Raw genomic sequence first — 25,130 nt, forward strand, 5'->3', positions numbered from 1 at the left:
AAAAAAATGATAAAATTTTATATATTATTTGTTTTAGTTTAAATAATTTTAACCCCTATCTTCATAATGGATAAATGGGTAATACGTACACCAGGTACATCTTCAGCTAACAAACGAACAACTACTGATGAGGAGTCACAAAATACTGAACTAAATGCCCGATCTAAAAAAATAAGAAAATACAATGAGGAATTTATTAAGTATGGTTTTACATTTTGTGTTGTTGATGATGAAAAACGCCCGATATGTGTCATTTGCAACGAAAAATTAGCAAATGAGAGCATGAAACCAGCTAAATTGAAAAGGCACCTGGAAACTAAACATAAAGAACTTCAAAATAAACATGCCGATTTTTTTTTCAAAGACGAGCTGAAAATCTGAAAATTTAAAGTGCACATTTAAAGAAATTTACAAAAATACCTCAGAAAGCATTACGACCTTCTTTATAAGTTTCTTATCTAATAGGAAAAACAATGAAACCCCATACAATTGGAGAATCCCTTATCCTTCCTGCAGCAAGTAAGATGGCATAAATTATGCATGGCGATAAATATGGAAATGAACTAAAAACAATACCATTATCAAGAGATACCGAGTCTCGGTGGATTTCCGAAATGTCACGAAATATCGAGTCAGAAGTCATAAAACGCATACAAAATTCATCTGTATTTGCTTTACAACTGGACGAGACTACCGATATTACTAAAATGTCACAACTAATTATTTACGTTAAGTTTATTTTTAATGAAGATATAACAGAAACGTTTTTATGTTGCAAAAGTTTGGAAGAAAAAACAACTGGAGAAATAATATTCGAAGTAATAAATGAATATTTTGAAACAAAGTTCCTTACCTGGGCAAACTGTGTTGCGGTTTGTACTGATGGTGCTGCAGCATTAACAGGTTCGAATAAAGGGCTCAGAGGCTTAATTCAGAAGGTGGCGCCTCATATGGTATTTAATCACTGTATGGTTCATCGGCAAGCTCTTGTTGCAAAAGATATGGATGAAGAGTTGCACAACATATTACAAGACGCTGTTAGTTCAATTAACTACATTAAATGCAACATCCACAACAGCCGTCTCTTTTCAATACTTTGCAATGAGATGGGCTCAACGTATGAGAGATTACTGTTACACACCGAAGTCAGATGGCTTTCACGTGGGAAAATACTACGACGGATGTTTGATTTGAGAAATGAAGTGTACATGTTTTTAATCGAAAAGAAACATAGATTGGCAAGTTATTATATCAATGAAGTTTGGCTAGGGAACCTGAGCTATTTAGTTGATATTTTCGAAACACTTAACGACTTAGATTTGAGCTTGCAGAGTGAGAATTGAACTATCATAACTACAGCCAGTAAAATTCAAGCTTTTAAGAATAAGCTCAGTCTCTGGCAAGCTGAACTGAATAAAAACAACACCGACATGATCCCTTGCTTTAACGATTTTATCAAGGGAAATAATATAGATATATTTACATTTAAAAACATCATTTCCAATCACATTGAAAAGTTAAAGGAAAATTTTTCGAGAAGATTCGAGGATTTTCCTGAAAACGATTTTGGTTGGATTCGTGATCCATTTTCCTTTGACATATGCAGTTCAACTCTTCAAATTATTGAGAAAGAGCAATTGATAGATCTAATTAGTGATTAAACTCTTCGAAATCAATTTAAGACGCAGCCTTGCCGAAAATTTTGGCTATCCGTGAAAAAACAATATCCCGTTTTATGCAAGAATGCCATCAGAGTGTTAATACAATTTGCATCAATGTATTTATGTGAAACTGGATTTAGCAAACTAGTTTCAATAAAAACTAAATACCGCTCGCGTTTAAACCCTGAAGATGATATGCGAATTGCAATTAGCAACATACATCCAAACATCGATGAGATAATTAGAAACTTGCAGCCACATACATCTCATTAAAGGGCAATTTACTGATTTTTGTATTATACAAAAATTATTTTCTTAAAATTATAATTAAAATTAATATGAGTCAGATATGATGATGTTTTTATTCGATGAAACGAAAGAAATGCGCGAAATATACATCGTATTTGTGAACATTTATCTTTAGGGGTCGCCAAAAATTTTCTCTCTACAAAAGGGGTCGCAGTCGAAAAAAGTTTGCGCACCATTGCACTAGACGACCCACTCCGCACTCGCTTGGCCGGCTGTCAACGCGATCGCTTCCGCAGGGATTCACTCGCTAGACGAGACACACTCACTCGATGAGAGACGCACACTAACTGACTGCGGACCAGCAGGGCTAATATAGCTTTTGGCTTGTGTTCGGAAACATTCTGGGCTAAACCGGTAAGAATTCGTTCCAGAAGGTTCTCCAACCGTCCATGATATATCGCCAATTTTGTCGCCAAATGGGCGATTTCCCGCTAAATGTGGCAACCCTGCCCTCCTTTGCCATTTTATGACAATCCTAAATCTGCTTTGCGGGGAAGCCATCTCACCGCACCTTTACATTTCGTAACAATATGTGATGCGATCTCTCTTGACTTCTACACGCATATCACAACTTGTTTTCATGCTGAAAATAGCGTTATTAACTGCAGATTTGGAAATTAAGTTTCACTTTTCCAACAATGCAGTCTTCAAGGCATTTACATCTGTAGGATAAAAATATCTCCGTTCGACTGCTTTTCCAATGTAGTCCCATAAATTCTCCATGGGGTTACGGTCAGAAGATTTTTCTGGCCACGATATTCGCTCATAGTCTTAACTTTCAAAAATTTCTCAGCGAGGTTTGCTGAATGTGGGCAAACATTATCGTCCATAAATAAAATGTCAGATCCTTAGGCACCTCAGAAAAATTTTACATAAGGTTATAAGATCTTTTTCCGATATCTGTAGCCGGTCACAGATCCGCTGTTGAAAAGGCGAATGTCAATCGATCTTTTGAAACACATACCTTTGGCTTGCTGGAATAAAGGTCTTTTGCATTAAACCTTTTGTATACAGTTTTCCGTAATGCAACAATTCCAGTATAGTTTGCAAGCTCTGGACTTAACTTCCGAACAGTGGACTTCATATTACGGCTGGCAGTTGTTGCTGCTTATCGATCTTGCAAAGCAGCTATTATTTATTTACAACTTTCTTGAGACTCCTTACAATAGTTCCAGAGTTCTGAAATTGTTTCCGTAGTGTAGATACTTCTTGCCTTAAAGTTTTCAAAAGATTTCACTCTTTCAAGATCTCTACTCAGTTTCTAAACGGCCGATACTTCGCCAGTTCACATATTTTCGAAATTTCACATAATAAGCCATTTTGAGCCCTTATACATTGCCATCAAACGCTATATTGAAGAACTGCACTCAGATATTCCTTTTTGCGCAAAATTCTTGATTTACCATTAGATTATGTAACACCTTGATTTGCATATCAGAAACTCTTTAATTACTTTGACTGGATAATGTTAATTACGCTTGTTTTTCACAAAAACCATGCAAAAATGGATTACTAAGTTTGGATATTTCATGAAATATCATTATTGTTGAGTATGAAAAGATTAATATGGACATGAGTGGTTTTTTAGAAAAGATTAATTTGGACATGAGAGCAGTTTAAAAGTCTGACGCTTACTTTAATCGCAAGATTATTGCAGCTTTTCAATGTCTGCACTTTATTATAAATTTCAATCTTCAAAAAAAATTCCAAAACAGTTCCAGATATTCTACTGCGACATATCATACTGTTGCTGGTTATGAGCAGAGTTTCCACAATAAAAATCTTTTGGAAAGTATTTTAGAACTAAAAATGTTTATTTTGAATTTAAAAATTGTTTTTTATACTGTCTGCGTTACAGCAACTGAAGCAATCAAGTAGATGTCTAAACTCTAATAGAAAGTTGAGAACAAAAACATAAAAAACTAATCATGTAATTTTAAAATGGTTGAATTAAAACTTTTCTTCAAAAACATAATTAGCTGCATTTATTAACATAATTAGTTATTAGTATATGTTAACATTATGTACGTATACGTTAACGTAACTAGCCATTAGTATAAATTAGCTTACATTAATGGCTTAAAATGTTGTAACCTTATGTATAATGTTAGCTGTGTGTAATGTGTTTTTAATTTATACCGAAGCCTAAAGCGGAAAGAGAAGTTTCAGAGAAAGGAAGAAACTGTTTTCTTTCTCTGTAAATACTTTTCTTCTGTACAATGCTAACTATATTCTTTTATTTTTTCAGGTCTCATAGGCATTTAAGAATAGCATTCTGATATTCGGTAAGCGTGCATTTTAAGTGTTCTTTCAAAGCTTTACATTACTGAATTTTACTCGACATAAAGTGGTACTGAATATTCACATTTTCCCTGTTTGTGTAATGCTACATTTGCATTTTCTTTTAAACAGCGTATAAAATTTGAATAAATCACTTAAGGATTTGAATTAAATGCTTTAAAGTTTTACGATAGAAATAAAACGAATTTATCCTTAGAGAATGTGTCACTTCGTAAGGCTTAGTTACTTTACTAACAATTGCGCTTTTAGTTTCTTCCTAATGATTGCTTGGAAACCCTTTATCGACAAACAAAAATGATAATTTAATTCAAAACTTTGCTTCTCTGTTTCTCCAACATAAAAAACAAAAATAGAGGCCTTTTAAATTAATAATAACTTTACTTTATATGCATGCGAATGAAGGCGATTTAACAGTAATTTTAATTTTAAAGAGGGAAACGTTTAGTCTTTTTATTCTCTACATTATTCATATTTTGTAATTTAATTTTCAGTAATTTTTCAGCATCGGAAAAATTCACAACTGCTCTTGCTTCAACCGAGCTCATCCGGTAAAAAAAAATCAAATGTAATTTATTCGATCACTAATACCAATACTGACAACAAAAGAAAAGTTCGTTTTGTGTCTTGGTAATCCATACAAGTACGGAATTATTTAATTTAACTGAGCCTAATTATGTATTTTGGAAACAAAAAGCCTGAGAAATGAACTATATTCTTCTCGGGATCCCAACAACGGACTTCGAATCCTATTTATTAGCTAGATGTGATAACCTCTTATAGTACTATGAGAGTACAACGGCAAAATGAATTGACTCCTAATGTATGTAGGATGTACTGAACAGGTACGCTGGGGAAAATATTTCACCTGTAGCTTTAACCTGCGTAGTATAGGAAGGAGAGATATACTTCTGAAAGGTCTTCGCATAGGTCAAATAATCGAACTTGCTTGTAAGCGAAAATTCCCATAAATGTCTCTTTCGACTTTTTTTCCAGCTGAGGGTAGAGAGTAGGTTTGATAGGAGTTTTTACATCTCCCTCAGCCCCAACAATTAAAGAGCAACTCAGCAGAGGCGCGAGACCTAATCGATTAAATCCAGGTGACGATGAATATCAGTATCATCCGTTATATTTAAATTAATATGCTACTATGGAGAATATTTAAATTTTTTTGCAAAAAACATCAGAATTAAAAATAGTCCTGGACAAGGCATAAGTTTTCCATTCTCTCGCTTCTAGTAATCGCGTACACTATGAGAGTGTGCACGGGTAAATGTGATAATTCTTTACACTTTGTCAGTAAGAATAAAACCGAGCTTGTTTGAAGGAGTCAGCCAAAACTTAAATTCGAAGGATGCGAGTTCAAAAGTTATATTCTAATTCTAAGTTTAATAACTCTAAAGTAATATTTTAATCTAAAATTATATTCTATTTCTAAAGTTTAATACTTCTAAAACTATCGTATAATTCTATTTAACCTTTAATTTTGAAGCACTTGTTTTAATACCCTAAGAATCCGTCGTATGACATAATCCAAAATGATAGGCAAATCCATAATAATGGAAGATATGTCTCTAGAATTTAATACAACAGAAATTCTTTTCTTACGAGATTTGTCTGCCTCTATCCTGATTTAAAAGAACGAGAAGGCGTTTGTATGAAAAGCGCGTCTAATGGAAATACTGTTGAAGAATAATTGCCTGGCAATTCATTATATCAACTTAATCCATCATCGTGTTGTTTTCTGCAATGTGGTAAAACTAGCCATTCTTTTAAATCATCCTACTTTCATTGGATACAGCTAAACGGACTTCTTGAAGTGTCGTGCAGTCGCTATTTAATTGCGTTTGGCAGATAACAGTTGAAAATGGTGTAAATAGTTGTAAATACATGGAACCGTCTTATTTGAATCTATTTTTCTGTTGCTGATACCACTGTTGCGTGTTACGGGTTAAACAAATACAACTACTGTTGCATGTTACGGGTTAAATAAATACAACCACTGTTGCGTGTTACGGTTTAAATAAATACAACCACTGTTGCGTGTTACGGGTTAAATAAATACAACCACTGTTGCGTGTTACGGGTACATAGAAACAGTGCAGATATACCTTGATACGGTGTAGAAAGTTTAATCTTTTCAAGAACTGCTGTCTTAAGAGAAAGGAGAAAAGGATTGAAAACAGGGTCATCACTGTCGCGTGAATCATAAGACACAGAATTTCAAGTAGCCAGATCAAGTGGAGAAAAACATATTTGAAAAGTAAAATATGCACCAATGCTGCGTAAAACCATTGAACAAAGTAACAACAAACAAATCTACACACTTAAAAAAATATTAATACAAATGAAATATAAATAAACAAATACCATGTACAAAAGATGGAACATAAAAAGAAAACTACTAAATTGCCAATGATAAAAAAATAGTAATAATGACATCATAAACATAATATATGCGTCTTCGCCCTGGAAAGTAATTACAATGTGTAACATAAAAATATGCGACTAGACATATTCGAACAAATTACGAGCAGAAACACTGAAAAATGAAAAGTAAAATTAAATTTAACTAAAAATCCAACGTTTCAGTGTGCGCCGCTTAGTTCGATCATGTTTAAACAGGACTATTTTGTTAATATTAACCGAATTATAACATTAAACGATGAGAAAAACATCCTTCAAAATGGCAATAGAATTTAACTAATTTAACTAACTGTATGTAGCGCTTATATTCGTAGGGCATCCCTCATCTAAGCATTTGTCGGAAATTCACTGTGTTTTTTTATTTAAGATTTAAGCAAGATGGTTGAAAATATTCTGCCACGCAATTTTCTGTACAAAATAATTAAAGCATCGTCGATTGCTTCTGAAACTTTTCATTAGGCAATTTTGAAGAATTCACTACCTGGTTGAAATAAATACAAAACATGTTGGATACTTCGCAAAATATCGATGTGAAATATTACTTAATAAGTGGTAAATAAGATGTAGGAAGAAATATGTGATAAACATCTGAGCCCAAATGCAATCTTTACATAAAACTGTGCGTATGAGAAAAATATTTACACCACTTATATATATTAAATAGAATTCAGCACTTTTTATTGCAGTCTATAAGAAAAAGATGTTCTATAATAATAACCAATGCAAAATTTTATTCCAAGTGAACTTTACTAATTTGCATTCGTATACATTTAGTGTGTTAAATTTTACATTTAATAACTGCTCAACATTTAATAACATCAACACATTAAATAAACACATTACATTTAATAACTTCAACACATTAAATCTACTGTCTACACAAGAAATACTCATCAAACAGAGTGAACTTATCTTATTCACAACGAATATATTCAATTTATTTACATATAATTTTTAATGTTAGTAACGGATATAATCAGATCATATGTATTCTGAATCTTACGCTTTAAAAATCAAAAGAATGCAAGCACTGAAATAAGAAAACACTAGATTCATTGTAACCCTTTCAGTCATTCTCAGCTCAATTAAAAAAATATACACTTGAAGTCTCTTAATCCACATAATATGCCGTCAAATTCAATCCAAATATTAATGCGTGATAAAAATCGCGAAAGTGAAATGTCAGCGATTAATTAAACTCAGAAAACGAAAGCACTACAAGATTTCTACTATTACGCCATATATTTATGACTGCTAAACAAATGCAAATTAAAACTAAGCAACATATGCTCACATGCACGAAGATTTAGAGTCACAAGAGCAATAGCAGCTCATTGGTCCATTTTCGAAACCCCTCCCTCAGTGGCTACGCTGATGTGCACTGGTGAAATATGCATCCCGTTTACCTGGATTCAAACCAGTTTCCGCGACTTTAACAGCTCGGCCGCTGATGGGCCCATACTATGCTATTTGATGTCTTAATATCTGACTTGGCGACATGCCTGTACCATTTGTCAATTTTTGCATTCTGCTTAGATCTTATTTGACGATTTTATCATTTATTTGGCGATTTTACATCAGTTTAAACAATTCCTTCTGCTGTACTTTGATAACATTAGCCGAATTGCTGAACACAGGACATTAACAAGTACAGGGGGCACCACGCCATCACCATTGACAAAAATGGTATAGCCCCCATGCACTTCCTCTCTAGCGTACCGCCCCTTTCACAGGGGACTTGATTACGGTATACATAGGACATAGTACTAACAACAAATAAGACATAGAACATCATACTGTTACAACATACTTCGACACATAAGACATAGCATTAACATATGGTTACAGATTATTTACAGTGCAAAAGTTATGTTCATTATAGAGCTTGTTGGTTTTGGCACCGCCCCTTCCACAGGGGACTTGATTACAGTAAACATAGGACATAGCACTAACAACGTATAGGACATAACGCAACATACTGTTACAACATACTTCAACACATAGGGCATAGCATTATCATACTATTACAGATTATTTACAATGCAAGAAGTTATGTTCATAGGACATAGCATTATCATACTATTACAAATTATTTACAATGCAAGAAGTTATGTTCATAAGACATAGCATTATCATACTATTACAGGTTATTTTCAATGCAAGAGTTTATGTTCATTATAGAGCTTGTTGGTTTTGGCATAGCATATGCTTTATGATACCTAGGGTGTTATATTTGAATTATGTATTGAATGTTGTACTGCGGTAATTAGATAGGTAGTGTTCCATTTGATCCAAGTTCAATGTTCAGAGTTTAGCGGTCCGTGTGTGCGCTACTTTAACATGTACTTTGATGAATTATTGCATTTGATGCACTGGTCAGCTGTTCAGTACACATGCGAAATTGGTACATTCTACCTGGTGTAGATTCTGTTACCTCTTTAAGGTGGTGTTTGGCGAGTTGTAGGCACCCCTGTGACTTCTCTTGTGGAGTATGTGAACACTTTACCAGTGACACAATGGCATAGTACCAGTGGATGCAGGCACAGGTACAATATTAAATTGTTATCTCGCATTATAGCTAGTCTTGTTGGAGGACAGTTATTATGAGGTACAGTCTTTGAGATCCCGTTGCGGTTAGGGGGTTTGTGCCTGTTTCTCATTCTGGGGAGCACAGCTCGAGTCCATATTGGTGTAGTGTGTCTATTAACTTTCGAAGGTTCTCATACACATTTCTCCGCTTGATTAGTAACTTTAGGAACTCTATTCCGGGGTTCGTGGGATGGCGCACATGGTAAGTTGTAGTCATAGGACATTGTAGGATGTAGTGTGTGGATTGTGTGAGAAAATAGTTGGAGATTATGCGTTCTTCATTAACCTTGGGTAGCAGACTGTGTGTCCGACGTCCGGTATGTCCATTCGTCCGTTCCATTTGCCAAGCCTCGTTGGCAAGTTGTTTCAGCTTTAGTTTAATTGCTTATTGGGGCCATGGTACGCGGATAAGGTCGCCTCGCTGTTCTTTTTGCAAGGGTGTCTGCCCTCTCATTGCCCTCGCAGTTGCTGTGACCCCTTGTCCATGTGATGATAAAAGTTTTATTGCTAGATGAGATGATATTTTGAATTTCATGTGCTATTGGAGAGCTGGTAGTTGAGATTTTATTGCATATATTGATGATTGGCTGTCCGTAATAATATGAATTACGTTGGTACGTGCTTGGAGATAGCTTATGCTGTGTTTGATTGCTGCCAGTTCAGCTTGGAATACGCTATTGTCCGGTCGTAGATGACCTTGCCATTCAGCAGTGGTATCTGTTCCAGTCCGAATAGTCACGCCGCATCCAACTCTGTTGTCTATTTTGAATCCATCTGTGTAAACAATGAGAGTGGTGTTGGGAGGTGATAGGTTAGGTTCCATTTCAAATTATTCAGTGTTAATGCTGGAAGGGTATGGAATTTACGTGGCTTGGTTTCATATTTATCTGGTTGGAATACTGTCTCGTTGAATTCGGTGGGTTTTTTAAGCTGTAGGACTGTTGCAGCAATGGCATCTATTTCAGCTTCTATGGATAATGGACGTACTCCCGCAAGTACTTGAAGTGCGTTCGTTGAGGTTGTGCAAATGCTCTTGTGATATTTATTAAGACTGGTCTTTGTATCGAGTTCAGCATTTTGGCTTTTCTTACAGTCATTGGGAGTTCCCATATGGGTGCTGCATAGTTTACTATCTTATTGATAACAGTCTTTAAAAGAATCTTCATAATATGGTTATTTAAGTCCCATTGATATCCTCTCATCGATTTCAGCGCTTTGGCAATTTTTGACGTTTGGATCTTCTTTTCCTGCAGATGTGGAATCCATGTGAATTTGGGATCTATTGTCAGGCCCGGGTATTTGACTGTTTTTACACACTTAATTTTTTGGTTGCCTATCTTTATTATCGGATTTCTTGATAATTTGCGGCCAGGTTTGTGGATTATTAATGCTTGTGATTTTGTGTGTGAAATACGGAGTTTTATTTGTTGACATAGTTGAAATATTGACAGAGTACTTTTACAGTTTTCCTCTAGCGCATTGCGCGTGGATCCGTTGACAACAAACGCCACGTTGTCTGCAAATACAATGATATTCGTATGGCTGGGCCATTGGTGCTGAATGATTTTGTTGAAGGTAATGTTCCAGAGGTTTGCGCTCATACAGGACCCCTGTGGGCATCCTCTCGTCTGCTGTTTGGTAACTGTTATATTGTTATAATTGATTATACTTTTTCGGTTGTTTAGGTATTCTATTGTAAGCAAAAAGGGATTTTTAGGACAGTCCATCTCTCTGAGAGCCTGCTTGATGGCTGTCCACCAGAGAGAGTCAAAGGTGTTTTGAAGATCGAGACATAGCAGTGCAGAGTGAAGCTGGCGGCTCTTATTTTCTTGAATGTGCATTATGACAACATCGATGGCGTGTGTGGTGGAATTACTGGGTTTAAAGCCATATTGGTGCTGACTGATCCTGTTTTCCTTATAAATATGATACTTAATCCTAGTGATAAGCAGACGTTCTAGAAGTTTGCCTATGGAGGGTAGCAAATTGATGGGCCTGTATGAGCGAGCGTCCTCTGGTGACTTGTTTTTCTTCGCAAACAACACTGTCCGACTTTAAAACAGTCTGGGAAGCAGTGAAGTTCAGGGCATTTATTGTAGAGGGAGAGCAGTATTTCTGGATTTGTTTTGCAGATGATTTTAAGCAGTTGGTTAGAGATCCCATTTGTGCCAGGCGCTTTATTGTTGTTTAGACTTTTGACTGTATGATTTAGTTCATTCTTGGTAAAAGGGCGATCGTCGTGGGTGTCTGGTATGCTCGTGTCTTCTCTAATTGTTCTTTGGGCAGAAGTGTCTTCTTCGTCGTCTTCAAGGAAAACATGTTTCAAGTGTGCTTTCTGTTATTTCTGGACTGTTGAGCGTTTGTGCCGTACTGGTCGCGTGGATCTGAGTTGGGTGGAACACTTTGGACGTGGCCATTTTATACAATGAACCATAAACATCTTTATTGTTAGTACAATATCTATTCCAGACTTCAATTTAGCTTGTATGATCATCTTTTTATAGGTAGCTCTTTGTTTATTATACTGTAGCCATGCTTGCTTACGCTCTTCCTAATCGATGTGTGTTTTCATCCTCCTGCAAAGAGCTCTTGTCCTTTGTCTTGCTTCACGCAACTCTTTAGTCCACGAGTGTGTCTTGCTGGTTTTATTTGCCGTTTTGATCACGAAAGCCTGTTGGGATAGCATTTGGAGTTCTTGGGTTAAGTATGATGCACAGTTATTAATTTTCTGTTTGGTGCGACTTTCTGTGATGCTCTGTAACATATCCTGTGCTTTTGTGACGAGTAGCTGCGTAAACTTCTTCTCTGAGATTTTGTTGATTTTGAATCGTTTAAATTGCATGGGGTCGTTTTCTTGAGCTATTGTAAAGGTAATTATTTGATGATCCGAGATTCAGCAATCCTCTCTTACTGTGCAGTGAAGGATCTTATTGGTGAGGTTTATTGTGCAGTGAAGGATCTTATTGGTGTGGTTAATTGTCAAATCCGGCCAAACTTGTAATTGTTGAACACAGTAAGGGATGTATTTTCCATGTTTTCGTATACAAATGGGTGAGACTTCGGCAGTTCGATAACTATATCAGAATGGAAACGTTAACCGCGATCGCAATAAGTGGCGCGTAGCTGAAAATTATTAACTTTAATCTGGCTGTAGTCCTTTTCTTTAAATCCTATTCTCTTTCCGTTCTCAGTTGTTTATAATAATTTTTCTGGATTGCGGCTTTCCATTTAAGGCTTGTTTACGTAATCTTCCTGCATTGCGACAGCTCGTATCTAGTCGCAGATCCAGAATTTAAACAAAGAAATCAAGTTTATAAATACCATTGCTGTTATTTCCCAGCTTTTTTATTCCTACGTCGCTTTGCTGGCGTTAAAATGTATGGTTTGCTGCTGCTGCTTCGCTTCGTTCTTTGTCTGAAAAAATTTGATATGCAATGAAAAACTGTGGAGTGCTTATGGCATTCATAGTGATGTGTAAACGAGAATATTTGTGCTGAGAAGGAAAGAATCAAGATATGAAATTGTGTCGTGTTATCCACGCCAACGTCTGTACGTTTCTTCTTTCACTACGCATTCGATCTGTATGCCAGCAACATCTATAATCATCACGGCCAAAACATGAAATTTTCGTAGTTAAAAATACCTCTGTAATTCGAAGAATATGATTACGACCAACGATTGCAATAAAAAATTATCTGCACAATTAGATGTTATAGCAGTTCCATATACAAAATTTCAACGTTCTATGGCTAATCGTTTTTGAGTTATGCGAGATATATGCGTACGTACAAACGTCACAAAAAATTCTATTTTGAATCCATTTCAAATCCATTTCATAATACATTTTGGAAAAAAAGAGTTCTTTATTCTATTCGTGCACAGAGAATTCATGCAGAAAAAAAAAGTCGAAAGGGATTAGGGGCGTACAGAATAGATATTTCTATTGAAACATGGTACCCGACTACAATTCTTCCTGTACTTCCTATAAGGAAGTAAAAATAATTTATATTATTCTTCTGGCCCTCTTTTCTTTTAAAGATTCACCGTGTCTTTTAGGCATGAATTTCGGAAGATTTGAAAGAGATTTGTTTCTACGGTTTTTCAGTTTGAGGAGAGTTTTTCTCCGAGTTTATTTACGTCTGAAATTCTGGCTTTATTACTTCTGTCTTTTTTACTTTATTATCTTTATACAAACGATACCAAACATACTCATTAGAACTGAGATCTGGACTCTGACAAGCGTTTTGATTACATATGAACATTTGTATCAAGTCCATGATATGCAAATGTGAGCATTGTGCTTGGAATCACAATCCTGATAAAATTTTATTATGGTAATATCCTCATTTCTGTGTGTCCTGTTACAAATTTTGTTTTAATATTTTTAAATACATAAACTTATTTTGTCATCAATAAAATATACGTTTTAAATTATAGATTTCGTGATATTTCACTAACCAGTTATTTTAATTTTGATATCTTTTCTGAATTTCTTATTTCCCCTCGCATTTTCTCGTCAGGATGCAAATTAAGTAGGTGAACGAGAGTATTCAAACGTGCGAAACATGATTTTTAGACAGAGCGTGATTTCGCAAGTGTAGCGCACGTTTGCTATTGTGTCCTCCAGCTGTTAATCTTGTACGCATTCTGGCTGTTTAGTTAGTCTCTCGTCGGTGTAGGTTGCTGAGTCAGCCTGTTAGATTAAATTAAATTGTATAATCTAGCACTACTTCTTACCTTTTGAATTTATTGTTAAATTATATTTAAGTTCTCACCGTAAGTAGTCGGGTGCTGTTACCGCACGCAAAACCGTTACAGAGTTGCGCTTAATAAGAAAGGACTTTTTACACCGTTTCCCTGTTATGTTCTTTTTCACGCATGTGCGAGAAGTCGCCAAGTTGGACATTGAGATCTAGTCACATTGCATAATAGCTAAAAAGGCTAGATCTTACAAAACTTTGCAAGAACATATTCAGCCACAGACTATCTGCTTTTCATATTCAGGTCTTAGGCTTCACATGTGAATAGCCTTTTTTTATAGTTGAAAATTACTAAAAAAAGAACCAGATTAATGGATGAGCATCTATTATTCGTGATGAAGATAATTTCTCGTAATATCTCTCCAAGGTTACACATTTTACCAGCACCGTAACTCCATCAAATGTTAAGCTATAGTCAAAAATAAATAAGTATTTAATTACTTGCATATAGACACATCTATTTTTATTTTTTATTTATGCGTCGAAGGAAATTTTAACAAACAGTAAAAAGAGATAGATTGTTATTATTTATAATCCAGGTTTGTCGCACTTGGTAAACATTCTCTGAAAATTTAAATTTTTCATAATTTATTTATTTTTAGTTTAAATTAAATTATTTAATGATTAATTTTACACATTAGAATTGTTTTAAATATTATCAGCCTAAGACTTTAGCTGTCAGTACATTTAAATTATAAAATGTAATCAATAAAAATATCTTGCAGGTACCAAACTTTAGATTTCAAATGGAAAATAAATATAAATTTGAACTTTTTTCGGTTTGCGATAATATCATTTGTATTTATTTATTATTTTTATTTATAGATAATTTATTTTTATTCATAAATATTTAGAAAGCAAAATTTTAAATTTATTAATTTTTTTTTCTACTTTGTTAAGAAAGTTTTTCGTTTTGTTAAAAAAACATTCTATCCCATCAGCTGTTTTAAGATTGTGCATGCAGCTCGCATGCAATTTAAGTATGATACCACTGCTATACTGTGTATAGCAGTGGTATCATACTTATATTCGAAACATGAATTTTCCACTTTCTCAATAATATATGGTGTTCAGTTTTAAAAATGTTTATGCCTTATTTTAGCTTTTTCTATAGATGGCGCTGCTCTTGTGCCAGATATTTAATTCCTAATGTATTTTTAATTTTGCCATGTGTTTGTGGCAACAGATTAAATAAAACCAAACGACTGGAGGAAGCGGCGTTCGCCAAAGTCCTCATCTTCTTTCTTCTTGCTCGAAAGCAAGATTGCTACAGAAGAAAGAATGAACTCATGTGTAAACAATTCTAATAGCTGATAAAGTCAAAATCTTATTCAATTCTTTGAGTATTTTTACTGTGTCAAATTCAAGTATTTCCAGGTAACTGTAAGTCGATGAAAATTCAAGGTAAGCTATTTAATAATTATTAATTATTGAACAAACCAACAAGCACATGGTAACCGCTTACATTACGAGAGTACGCAAAGGTATATGCGAAGAAAATTCTTTAAACGCTGTCAGTAAGAATAAAACTGAACTTGTCTGAAGGAGTCAGCCAAACATTGAATTCTAGAGAGGAAAATTCTAAAATTATTGGTTTGAAACACGATATTTAAATTTTATCCCCTAAGACAATCCACGGTAATTAAGTCAATTAGAACGCAATTACACCGCTCATCCGAAGGCGAAATCAAGTGTTAAATTCATCAATTCTAATGAGAATGCACTAGCGAAGTAAAGCACTGAGGTTTTACATAATTTCTGAGTAAGCTATTCGTACGAATTGAAATAATTCTTGCATTTAAACTTGTATTTCAAATTAAAATTTAACTTGAAATTAATGTAGATAATTACTGAGAGAATTAGATTTTAGTAGCGTAGTTTAAGTGAGATGAGATCACTTAAAGTCACGTGATACGAACCGGCGAATCAGGATTTTGAACCATGAAATCATAGTAAATTCTTAAATTAATGTCTTTTTACAAATTAATTGTCTTTATTTATTGGCTTTTTACAAAATTTTAAACCATATTAAAATGTTTATGCCTTCAAAATAAAAAAAAAATTCTTAGAATTAACATTTTTTATGTGTATACTGTATGTTGTCGCCAACAAAGTCTGCTTGGCGAGATTTGCGCCGGCAAAATGGAAAAGTACCAAATTTTTATTTTAACAAAACAAAAAACAATAAATTAGTCGATAATATCCGAGTTTTTGGACTTTCCCCATAGACCCAAGATGTCGAACTATAGTCATTTTTCTACAACCCATTCGTTCAGCTAATTCTGGAGTGCTTTCACGTGAGTCTTCGTGCAGAAGTTGATATAAACGCTTTTCGTCAAACTCATTTGGTCGTCCGAAATGAGCAGCGTCTTCGAGGTCGAAATTTCCATTTTTGAGTTTTGAAAACCAATTTCTTGCAGTTCGTTCAGGCATTGCACCTTCTCCATGCACTTCACAAATCTTTCGGGCAGTTTCTGCAGCATTGGCGCCTCGATTAAACGCAAAAAGTAGGTGTCGAAAATGCTTATTTTTGTCGACTTGACACTCCCTTTTAATGATCTCAAAAATAACAAAAATTAGCTCAGACAAACAAACAAACAAAAAAAAAAAAAAAAAAAAAAGTCAAATCCGCCATTTTGTAGAGGGAAACATTCTTTTTCGAATAATGCAAAACATTATGCCAATACATTTTATTTTTATCGCGTAATTTTAAACACAATAATAAACGGCCATTACTTAACCGTTATGTTGTTACTTAACATGTAACGTTTGTCTGTTATGTTGTAATGTTTGTTATGTTGTTACTTTCTGTTATGTTACTTAGCCGTTATTATATAGGTTTTCAGCCCAATATATTCTAGTTAGAAAGTTTAATAATTCTAAAATTATGTTTTAATTTTAAAATTATAGTCTAAATCTATATACCTTTAATATCGAAGCACATGTTTGAATACCTTAAGAATCCATCATATGATTTAAGACAGGCGGAATGGAAAGGGAAAAAAACTCTCCCTACTACATATTAGCAGAAAAATTTTCCGCATACGCGATTCATCGGTTAATATTCCATATTCGGGGTAAGCGCCAAACTTGGCCAGAGTTTTTTATTTGGCGCGTTTTTGATTTGGTTGTGGTTTTCGTCTGTATGTTTTCTTGTGGCAAACCTAGAGCTTTATAAGAATGCAAATTTAGTGTAGCCAGAAATTTTTTTTAATTTAATTTTGAAATACTGTGTTTATTTTTAAAAGTTTTAGTGTTTATTATTATTATTATTATTATTATTATTATATATGAATACTGGATCTCAGATTACGTGAAGTTATGAATGTTTTCATTTAATATCATTTAGCTTTTTTTTTTTTTTTTTTTTTTTTTTTTTTTAAAGTTTTGCTTCTTGCATGTGGCAATTGAAAGATGTGGAATATTTAAAGTTTTGAAGTTTTAAATGAAAGTTGTTTAGTGTATTGAATTCCACGACGTTGTTTTATCATTTAATCAATTTCATCTACTATTTGCATATAATAATCGCTGTTCACCACTGTAAACAAAAATTTGCTATTCTGTTTACATTTAAAACTCACTTCCCAGTGCTCTGATCTGATAAGTGTATGTATTTATTTACTCAATAATTATTTACAAGAATTGTTCACTCTACTATTTTATGATGAATTACATAGATAGGACTATGTTTTTATTTGCAAAAGCTGTTGGACTTTGTTTTACTCATCTAGTATTTTATCATCTCATTTTACTATTCTGTTTACATGAAATAACGGCATTTCACTACTGCAAAACATAAAAGTTACTATTCTGTTTACGTTTAAAAATCCCCAAATTTTGAAGGTCAAAAGAGTTTGGCACCAACTTACCCCGCTTATGGAATATTAGCCGATTCATCTGCTAGCATCCTCATTTAAGAGTATGGGAATGCGTTTGTATGGGAATGCAAAGCATGTCTGACAGAAATACTATTAAAGAGTAATTGCCTAGCAGTTCATTATATCTTAAACAATCCATTATTGTGTCATTTCCTGCAATGCTACGAAACTGACCATTCTTTTAAATATGTCCCTGAATACAGTTAAGTGGATTTCTTCATTAATGAAACACCGTTTAGTCGTTATTTAAATGGATTTGTTGCTTAATCGTTTAAAATAATATAAATATGCGACAGTAATTACATGAAACTGCCGAAAGATTACTTATATAAGAAATATTTTGGAGGTGTTATTCTGTTAATGTTATCCTACTCAATACGTTGTTGAGCGCTATAGATTCATAGAAACCTCTGCGAATATCTAGGCCAATTGAAGAGGAAAACCAGAAATTCCTAAGACAAGCCGGTATAAACAGACCAAACTGAAAAAAAGAACAGAGAAAAAGCGAAATTCTCCTTAACAGACAAGGATCGCAGATCACAAAAGTCACTTACAAACCAAAGTGAGACCAGGAGCTCCGTACAGTCATTCGATTCCGAACTGGATACCTGGAGTAACTTGTAGAGTAATTGGCTTTTTTTCGGAGCGGGACACATAAAAAATCAGCAACACCGTTGCCAAGATTCGATCTCTTGACCTTTCGATTTTCAGTCGGCAACTGGTAAGGAGAATATTTCTTACATACTGACTGACGAACATTCACAATCTCTTATTTATCAGGTTTGTAAAGGACGAATGTAAATATTTTCTGAATGCTTTAGAAAAATTGAAAAAAATTCGGGATTTTTTGAATAAGTGGCTATAAAAATTAAAAAAAAAAGAAAGTTTAAGATTTTAAATTACGTCCAAAGGGGCGTTTTTTTAACGTTTTGCCTATTACCTTTCTTTATTAAATATCATGTTCTTCGCACTTAAACTATAAATTTCAATTCAATAGCAATGTCGCAAAATAATTTTAAAATGAGCCTATCTTTAGAATTTCCGATACACAGTTCCGCGCGCTGGAGATAAAAATTTTCTTTTTCCCCGTAGATTGTTGCCATTGCTCGCTTTGAAATCCTTGAGTTTGTTGATCAAAAATTCGTTAAAGTTTTACAAAATATTAAATCGATAATAAAACAAATTCCAAATTTCAAATTTGGTCTTCCACATTCCCATATATGTAGGATGATTACGTCATTCAAAATTCGATGGCTCTATGTATCGTTATTTTATCACAATGTGAGAAATAGACATACATTTATGCATATATTTCATTATTTAGTTTCTTCAAATATAAAGCAGGACTATAACATTTAGTGGCAACAGTTTGAAAAGTGAAACCGACATTTATAGCGATTTAACGCAAAATCGCAAAACGAAAACAATAGTCCTTCAGGGACACCCTTTGGACTAAAAAGAATTTTTAATTTAGAGAACGGTGGCAAAACCGTAAAAAATCTTAGTTGTAATAAAATATAAGTATTTCTGAATAAAATCAAGTAATTCTTTAGCCTGATATTTAATTTCATTAACCCATCTTCAAATTACCTACATCTTTGTAACTATGCAGCGACATTCAGCCGTTTCACGTTTTGTGTGTAGCTTGAAGCAACCACACGGAGAAATTTTTTCAGTCTGGTTTCCAAAGATTTTTCGAATTTGGAGTTTTGATGCTTTTTCAAATGAAAAATTAGAATGTATATAGCTTAAATAAATATTAAAATTTTTAATTAAATTATGATTATTCCGGCAATTTATCACTGCTTAATTACTTACAAATTATCCCTTTCTTAGGTAACCTAATGTTTCTCAAATTAATAATTGAACCCTGCAATTAAACAGGCCAGCTGTAAAAAATATTCACTGTACCTATTTTTACCCGAGAGGTAAAATCGCTGAACACTGGTAGTTCGCTCCGAGGTTCGAATCCCGTTAACAGGCTGGCTGCATGGGCGTTTACGTGGTTTTCCCCATGTGAAACGTGTATACGAGCTAGTTTCCCTTAGAAAGTCCTCCACGAAGGCAGCCCTGCTCTTAGGCAGATATCCCTAGTGGGTATTGCCGTATTTTCAATACACCAAAAAAAAAAAAAAAAATACACTCAATCACCTTTCAATGCTTCGCATATCCTCTTAATTAACGATCTTGTTTAATGTTTCTATATATTTTTTCGTGCTAACGTTACTTTATCATGCAAGACTGTACGCTGCTGGCCATTAAAATTACTACGCCTGGAATAGCAAAATCTTATTATACAAACACAGTATAATAGTGGAAGGTGTAAAGTTGCGCGCTTCCAACCTGCACGCAAAAAAGTGGTGACTGCTGAGAACTGGAACTAGACCAAAGTCTTGAGAAAAGTTTAAATCCCTTTTATTCAACTTTAGAAGTTACAAATGCGTGCTCTTGACGCTCACAAACTACGCCGACCGGGCGGTAAAATAAAAGTAAGAAACTAAAAAGAGATAATACCAAGTGACTAACTACGAGGCTCTCTAAACGTAACTAACCTCACCGTGTTCTAAAATACCGCTGATAATTCAGAAAACTCTGAATATTACGTTGAAAGATTAACAATTTGCCGAGGCAAGCACACAGGCCGAAACGCGTGGTTCTTCAATTTCTAACTAGCCACCTCCACACTCGTGAAGCAAGAAAGCACACCTTCGAACTCGTTTCCTTTCTACGAGTATTTAACTCAGAACACTTCCGCTGATAATTTGAATCCTTGCGCGTTCTACTAAAATTTACATACTCTGGCATTCGCAATTCCAGGGGAAAGTAAGGCTTGACAGGAAAGATAGTTTAAACTTAAAATAAATGTTAGTTAAAATAAATATAAACCCTACATTTGCCGCTGTCAGAATTTGGAAAACTTGGAAGCAGGTCCTAAAAACGACCTGTTGAAAAGTTTCTACTAATTCTGAACTAAATTTTAAGAGCCTCGTTTACATAAAAAAAATATGTTATCTCACAAAAGGTATAATAAATTTCTGTGTATATTTATTTAATTCTCTCTTCTTACAGCAACTTTTCCTGGACTTCAGCAATCAATCTCTTCTCTTCCTTCCAGCATCTGGAAGGAATAAGTATCAGTATCTTTCTAAATACATTATAATTTACACTTTCTTCACACTGAATAAGTTTTTGTTTTTTAACGATTAGTTTTCCTTAGTTACTGCTTACTTCACATTCATTCAAGTATTCAAACATGAATTTAACTTTACACTGGCTCTCCACCATGTGTGGTGTCAAACGGGAATATTCGTGTTTTAGTATTGCAACACTTCCCCTAACCACAATGATTTGTTAGAATTCAACGACCAAATAGACACACCTTAATCGACATTCTACAACTCGATGAGCTACTTTAACATTCTTAAAATTCAAGTGTAGGTGGAGAACCCTACAAAACACATTCATTCAAACTTCCCCTCATTCCCTCATTCATCTTTAGACATGCAGGCTTTCGCTCTAAAGCATGATTTTATCTACAGTTTATTACTTAAATTTGAATTCATTGCTTTTGAGCATTTACTTTTAGCATCTAAAATTTTATGCTTCTAGACTAAATTCTACTTTTACATAACTTTTAAGTATTTACGTATATTTACAAAATTCTAATACATATGATTTTTACAATTTACCATAAAATGAATAAGAGAAAAAATAAATTTTTGCTTTACTCATTCTTCGCCAAGCTGGCGGCACTGAAATTAAAGTTCTTATTAATACAAGAATACGAAGTTATTTTTATCTTCGGCCAAATTTTGGCTTTAACATAACAGAATTAGTCTTTCGACCAACAGAAACTACTTGTTCTTAGATTTTATACTTAAAGAAAATAATACTTTTGTCTTAGCTAAATAAAGTAAAACAAAACTAAGTCTCAACCGAGACACATTGACTTCCATCAAAACATAGAATTTCGTATTTACGCATAACATTTCGGAACAAAAGAAAAAAAATTTATAGAAGATTTTAGTTTATAGAAGATTTTTATAGAATATATTTAATTTATAGAAGATTTTTATAGAAGATCTTTGAGTTTTCGATGATTGGAACTCCGACATTCTTTTCTGGCAGAACTGCTCCCACGTTATAGGTTTCATGGACGTCCACGTTAATTTTTCTTTTTCGCCCTCTGAATGCTGGCTTCTTGGAATGGTAGTCGTCGGGTTGCTGTCTTTTCCGTTTTTCCCCTGGACTGCTGGTCTTGGCGTCATCCGGTCTGGAGTCATGCTTGAATTTCTTCTGTTGTTGGTGGTCTTTTCGTTCCTCCTGCTGTCTTTTTATTTTCGGGAACGGCGGCCTTGTTTGCACCTGACTCTCTGCTGAAAGTTTTCGTTTCTTCTTTTCGGTACTGTCGCATGGGTTGTAGAAGGGCTAGGTTTCTCTTCAATTCTCTGCTTCTGGGGTGGTGGAACGGGTGACGTTATTTCTGGACCTTCTACTTCTTTAACGCTTGAGTGCTGCAAGGAACTTTTAAGGATTTCAAAATCATTTTGATTATAATATTTTTTCACCTGGTCGGGACTTGCTTTACAGATTTCCCCTCTCTCATTCTTAAGGTACAAAACGACTCCTTTGATTTCCTGAATTACATAGGGGCCTTCAAATTTTGGAGCTAACTTTGCAGTAAAATTGTCTGGGGCACTTGATAAAGAAAATTTCCGCTTCAACACTTTATCCCCAACTTTAAAATCTGCTTCACGGCGTTTTCTATTATAATATACTTTTTGCCTATTTCTTGCCGTATCCGAGCTTTTTATCCCCTGCTCAATAAGCGTTTGCACGTCTTTCTGTTTAAATTCTTGCTCTCTTTGTTGCACAAAGAATAATTTATCTAAAGGCGTAATTAACTTTCGGCCTAAAAATAATTCTGCTGGGGTTTTTCCCGTAGTATCGTGATTTGCCGTTCTTAAAGCATAAGCTAACTCATTTATGTAGCCATCCCAGCGCTTGTGATGTGTGCTAACGTAGCTTCGAATTTTTTTTACAATGTTTTTATTAACTCTTTCTGCTATGTTTGCCAGTGGTCTATACGGAACCATTTTGATATGGCGTATGCCAAGTCCAGTGCATATGTTTTCAAATATTTGACTAATGAATTGTTTACCGTTATCGCTAATGACATTTATCGGTGCACTGTATTTTAAAATGTATCTGTGTAAGAATGCATCTGCGACTGTTTTGGCTGACGCGCGTTTAAGTGGAACAATTTCTGTCCATTTTGAAAAATGATCTACAATTACTAAAAGAAAACGATTTTTATTTAACTCGTTCTGGGGGAAAGGACCAAGAAGATCTATGCCTAAAATTTCATTCGGAAATGTAGCGCAAATGCTATTTAAGTACCCGGCCGGGCTGTAATTAATATCATTTATTAACTGACATTGATTGCAGGACCTGACATACGCAGTTACTATTTTGTATAATTGCGGGAAATATACCGCCTCGCGTACCCTTTTTAAAGTCTTTCTGACCCCTAAATGACCCGCTGTTTTCGCGTCGTGTAATTCCTTCAAAATGCTTAATCGAAGCGAGGCTGGGATGACTGGTTTGTACTCGAAATTTTCGTTTGTTGTTTTCGTATAAAATAATAAATTATCTATTATTTCATAGTTTTCTGCTCTATTTTATATCGCATCGATATCTGTGTGCTCAAAGCTTTCGGGGTCTTTCAAATATGCATAGATACATCCAAATTCATGATCAGCTTTCAATTCAGCAATAATTGTATCTCTAGAATCTAAAATTTTTGAAGTCCACACAGCGCATTTAAGTTCATTACCTTCATCGTCCAGTTTTATACGAGAAAGTGCGTCAGCTACATTGTTTTCCTTACCCGGTTTATATTTTATTATTAGATTATATTCTTGGAGTTTTAAAGCCCATCTTATTAACCTGGGCGTTAGGCTTTTGCCCGAGTAAAGTCTACCAACAGCCGCATGATCCGAAAAGACTGTTACTGGCGCTTTGCCGAAATAAACTCGAAATTTGTGTACCGCCATTAATACGGCTAATGTTTCTCTCTCTGTAGCTGTATAATTCCTTTGTGTATGATTCAACGTTTCACTAAAAAATGCCAAAGGATGGCTATTTTGTATAAGAACCGCACCCACAGCATAGTCCGACGCATCTGCTGCAATTTCCAGGTTTTCGTCCCCCTCCGGGAATTTCAAAACAGGGGCATTGATAAGCGCTTCTTTTAACCTTTCGAAAGCGGTATTTGCTTCCGCTGTCCACGTGAATTTACTTTTCTTTCTTTTAATTACTAACAAGGGTTCAACAATATTAGCAAAATCTTTTATGAATGACCGATAGTAAGAACATAACCCAAGGAAAGTAGAAAGTTTCTTGGCGGTGTTGGGAGGTGGGAAATTCTTGATTGCTTTTATTTTTGAATCTTGAGTTTCTATACCCTTTTGCGAAATTTTATACCTCAGATATTTAAGTTCTTTAGATGCGAACTTGCATTTTGAGGCGTTAATTGTGAGGCCGGCCTCTTTTAATAATTTAAAAACTTCTTCTAGATCTTTAATCTGTTGTTACAACGTACTACTCGTTATTATATCATCATCTAGATAGATTAAAGTCGATTTTCCTAGGGCAGGCTTTAAAACAATGTCCATAGCTCTCTGGAATGTTGATGGGGCCCCACACAACCAAACGGCATGCGTAAAAATGCATAAGCGCCCGATTTTGTTATAAACGCGGTTTTATGTATGTCTTCGGGTCTCATAGCTATTTGATAGTAGCCAGACGTTAAGTCCAAAGTAGTCATGTATCTAGTAGATTTAATCTTTCTAATAATTTCCTCTATAACCGGCAAAGGGTAAACTGGGAATTTAGTAATACTATTCAGTTTTCTGTAATCGATAGCAAACCTCCAAGCCCTTTTATCCGAAGGAGAAAACTCGTTCTTTTTCCTACATAGTACGACTGGACTCGCGTACTCACTATTTATGGGCGTTATTATTTTGTTCTTTAATATTTCCTGAATATGTTCTTCTATGATTAGGTCTTTCTGTTTATCATAGCGATAAGGTTTAGTCCTACAGGGTTTGTCGGCAGTTAACTGTGTCTGATGCGTAACTATTTGACAGCTACCAGGTCGAACTGAAAACAAGTTTGAAAAAGTTCTCACCACTTGCTGGATGGCT

The 25,130-nt window shown here is 34.6% G+C and overlaps 1 protein-coding gene across 1 annotated transcript in view; it reads left to right on the plus strand.

Annotated features, from left to right (window-relative positions):
* The window catches only part of LOC118205002 (prolactin-releasing peptide receptor-like), a 291,435-nt gene that overhangs the window by 156,565 nt on the left and 109,740 nt on the right, over positions 1–25,130 (plus strand). Inside the window, exon 3 of the mRNA XM_085819065.1 lies at positions 4,219–4,255. The gene's annotated coding sequence lies outside the window, so the exon portion shown is untranslated. The remainder of the gene's footprint in view (positions 1–4,218; positions 4,256–25,130) is intronic.

This window comes from Stegodyphus dumicola, chromosome 1 (genome assembly GCF_044657685.1).
Source record: "Stegodyphus dumicola isolate Sdum_Otavi_A_Nest chromosome 1, ASM4465768v1".
Taxonomy (NCBI): domain Eukaryota; kingdom Metazoa; phylum Arthropoda; class Arachnida; order Araneae; family Eresidae; genus Stegodyphus; species Stegodyphus dumicola.